This window comes from Schistocerca piceifrons, unplaced genomic scaffold (genome assembly GCF_021461385.2).
Source record: "Schistocerca piceifrons isolate TAMUIC-IGC-003096 unplaced genomic scaffold, iqSchPice1.1 HiC_scaffold_1544, whole genome shotgun sequence".
Taxonomy (NCBI): Eukaryota; Metazoa; Arthropoda; class Insecta; order Orthoptera; family Acrididae; genus Schistocerca; species Schistocerca piceifrons.
The window spans coordinates 6877492-6882083 of NW_025727396.1; positions in this window are offsets into that span (position 1 = coordinate 6877492).

The following is a 4592-nucleotide window of genomic DNA, read 5'->3' on the forward strand; positions in this document are numbered from 1 at the left end:
TTTACTTAAGTCGGCATTGTGCCTTTTTTATTTAATTCCGATGCAATTTCTGTGTTTCATCGTCTATACGAGTGTCAGAGGGATACAGTAAACCTGAAGTGAAGCATCGGAATCTATAACTAGTGTCACAGGAATGGTTCAAACATAGACAGTTGGAAGAGTCAGGATTCTTGTACTTAAGTCGGCATTGTGCCTTTTGTATTTAATCCCGATGCAATTTCTGTGTTTTGTCGTCAATGAGAATGTCCAAGGGATACAGTAAACCTGAAGTTAAGCATCGGAATCTATATCAAGTGTCACAGGAATGGTTCTAAACATAGACACGGAAGAGTCAGTCTTCTTGTACTTAAGTCGGCATTGTGCCTTTTCTATTTAATTCCGATGCTATTTCTTTGTTTCGGCAACAATAAGAAGGTACAAGGGATACAGTAAACCTGAAGTGAAGCATAAGAATCTGTAACTAGTATCAGAGAAAAGGTTCAAAACATAGACAGTAAGAAGAGTCAGTCTTCTTGTACTTAAGTCGGCATTGTGCCTTTTGTATTTAATTCCGATGCAATTTCTGTGTTTCATCGTCAATAAGAAGGTCCAAGGGATACAGTAAACCTGAAGTGAAGCATCGGAATCTATAACTAGAGTCACAGGAATGGTTCAAAGCATGACAGTAGGAAGAGTCAGTCTTCCTGTACTTAAGTCGGCATTGTGCCTTTTCTATTTTATTCCGATGCAATTTCTGTGTTTCGTCGTCAATAAGAAGGTCAGAGGGATACAGTAAACCTGAAGTGAAGCATCGGAATCTATAACTAGTGTCACAGGAATGGTTCAAATAATACACAGCAAGAAGAGTCAGTCTTGTTGTACTTAAGTCGGCATTGTGCCTTTTGTATTTAATTCCGATGCAATTTCTGTGTTTCGTCGTCAATAAGAAGGTCCAAGGGATACAGTAAACCTGAAGAGATGCATCGGAATCCATAACTAGTGTCACAAGAATGGTTCAAAACATAGACAGTAAGAAGAGTCAGTCTTCTTGTACTTAAGTCTGCATTGTGCCTTTCGTACTTAATTCCGATGCAATTTCTGTGTTTCGTCGTCAATAATAAGGTCCAAGGGATACAGTAAACCTGAAGTGAAGCATCGGTATCTATATCAAGTGTCACAGGAATGGTTCTAAACATAAACACGGATGAGTCAGTCTTCTTGTACTAAAGTCACCATTGTGCCCTTTCTATATAATTCCGACGCTATTTCTTTGCTTCGTCGTCAATAAGAAGGTCCAAAGGATACAGTAAACCTGAAGTGAAGCATCGGAATCTGTAACTAGTATCAGAGAAAAGGTTCAAAACATAGACAGTAAGAAGAGTCAGTATTCCTGTACTTAAGTCGGCATTGTGCCTTTTGTATTTAATTCCGATGCAATTTCTGTGTTTCTTCGTCAATAAGAAGGTCCAAGGGATACAGAAAACATATAGTGAAGCATCGGAATCTAAAACTGGTCTCACAGGAAATGTTCAAATCATAGTCAGTAAGAAGAGTCAGTCTTCTTTTACTTAAGTCGGCATTGTGCCTTTTGTATTTAATTCCGATGCACCTTCTGTGCTTAATCATCAATAAGAAGGTCCAAGGGTTATAGTAAACATATAGTGAAGAATCGGAATCTAAAACTGGTCTCATAGGAAATGTTCACAACATAGTCAGTAAGAAGTGTCAGTCTTCTTGCACTTAAGTCGGCACTGTGCCGTTTGTATTTAATTCCGATGCAATTTCTGTGTTTCATCGTCAATAAGAATATCAGAGGGATACAGTAAACCTGAAGGGAAGCATCGGAATCTATAACTAGTGTCACAGGATTTGCTCAAAACATAGACAGTAGGAAGATCAATCTTCTTGTACTTAAGTCGGCATTGTGCCTTTTCTATTTATTTCCGATGAAATTTCTGTGTTTCGTCGACAATAAGAAGGTCCAAGGGATACAGTAAACCTGAAGTGAAGCATCGGAATCTGTATCTAGTGTCACAGGAAAGGTTCAAAACATAGACAGTAAGAAGAGTCAGTCTTCTTGTACATGAGTCCACATTGTGCATTTTGTATTTAATTCCGATGCCATTACTGTGTTTCACCGTCAATAAGAAGGTCAGAGGAATACAGCAAGCCTGAAGTGAAGCATCGGAATTTATAACTAGTGTCACAGGAATGGTTCAAAACATACACAGCAAGAAGAGTCAGTCTTCTTGTACTTAAGGCTTCATTGTGCCTTTTGTATGTAATTCCGATGCAATTTCTGTGTTTCATCGTCAACAAGAAGGTCCAAGGGATACAGTAAACACATAGTGAAGCATCGGAATCTAAAACTGGTCTCACAGGAAATGTTCAAATCATAGTCAGTAAGAAGAGTCAGTCTTCTTGTACTTATGTCGGCATTGTGCCTTTTCTATTTAATTCCGATGCATTTTCTGTGTTTCGTCGTCAATAAGGAGGTCCAAGGGAAACAGTAATCCTGAAGTGAAGCATCGGAATCTAAAACCGGCCTCACAGAAAGTTTCAAAACATAGAGAGTAAGAAGAGTCGGTCTTCTTGTACTTATGTCGGCATTGTGCATTTTCTATTTAATTCCGATGCAATTTCTGTGTTTCATCGTCAATTAGAAGGTCTGAGGGATACAGTAAACCTGAAGTGAAGCATCGTAATCTATAACTAGTGTCACAGGAATGGTTAAAACATAGACAGTAGGAAGAGTCAGTCTTCTTGAACTTAAGTCGGCATTGTGCCTTTTGTATTTAATCCCGATTCAATTTCTGTGTTTCGTCGTCAATAAGAATGTTCGAGAGATACAGTAAACCTGAAGTGAAGCATCGGAATCCATTACTAGTGTCACAGGAATGGTTCAAATCATAGACAGAGAGAAGAGTCAGTCTTCTCGTACTTAAGTCGGCATTGTGCCTTTTGTATTTAATTGTGATGCTATTTCTGTGTTTCATCGTCGATAAGAAGGTCCAAAGGATACAGTAAACCTGAAGTGAAGCATCGGAATCTATAACTAGTGTCAATGGAATAGCTCAAAACATAGACAGTAGGAAGAGTCAGTCTTCTTGTACTTAAGTCGGCATTGTACCTTTTGTATTTAATCCCGATGCAATATCTGTGTTTCGTCGTCAATAAGAAGGTCCAAGGGATACAGTAAACCTGAAGTGAAGCATCGTAATCTATATCAAATGTCACAGGAATGATTCTAAACATAGACACGAAAGAGTCAGTCTTCTTGTACTTAAGTCGGCATTGTGCCTTTTCTATTTCATTCCGATGCTATTTCTTTGTTTCGTAGTCAATAAGAAGGTCCAAGGGATACAGTAAACCTGAGTGAAGCATCGGAATCTGTAACTAGTATCTGAGAAAAGGTTCAAAACATAGACAGTAAGAAGAGTCAGTCTTCTTCTACTTAAGTCGGCATTTTGCCTTTTGTATTTAATTCCGATGCAATTTCTGTGTTTCATCGTCAATAACAAGGTCCAAGGGATACAGTAAACCTGAAGTGAAGCATCGGAATCCATTACTAGTGTCAATAGAATTGCTCAAAACATAGACAGTAGGAAGAGTCAGTCTCCTTGTACTTAAGTCGGCATTGTACCTTTTGTATTTAATTCCGATGCAAATTCTGTGATTCATCGTCAATAAGAAGGTCCAAAGGATACAGTAAACCTGAAGTGAAGCTTCGGAATCAATAACTAGTGTCACAGGAATGGTTCAAAACATAGACAGTAAGAAGAGTGAGTCTTCTTGTACTTAAGTCGGCATTGTGCCTTTTGTATTTAATTGCGATGCAAGTTCTGCGTTTCATCGTCTATAAGAGTGTCAGAGGGATACAGAAAACCTGAAGTGAAGCATCGGAATCTGTAACTAGTGTCACAGGAATGGTTCAAAACATAGACAGTTGGAAGAGTCAGTATTCTTGTACTTAAGACGGCATTGTGCCATTTGTACTTAATCCCGATGCAATATCTGTGTTTCGTCATCAATAAGAAGGTCCAAGGGATACAGTAAACCTGAAATGAAGCATCGTAATCTATATCAAATGTCACAGGAATGGTTCTAAACATAGACACGGAAGAGTCAGTCTTCTTGTACTTAAGTCGGCATTGTGCCGTTTCTATTTAATTCCGATGCTATTTCTTTGCTTCGTCGTCAATAAGAAGGTCCAAGGGATACAGTAAACCTGAAGTGAAGCATCGGAATCCATTACTAGTGTCAATAGAATTGCTCAAAACATAGACAGTAGGAAGAGTCAGTCTCCTTGTACTTAAGTCGGCATTGTACCTTTTGTATTTAATTCCGATGCAATATCTATGTTTCGTCGTCAATAAGAAGGTCCAAGGGATACAGTAAACCTGAAATGAAGCAACGGAATCTATATCAAGTGTCACAGCAATGGTTCTAAACATAAACACGGAAGAGTCAGTCTTCTTATACTTAAGTCGGCACTGTGCCGTTTGTATTTAATTCCGATGCAATTTCTGTGTTTCATCGTCAATAAGAATGTCAGAGGGATACAGTAAACCTGAAGGGAAGCATCGGAATCTATAACTAGTGTCACAGGAATT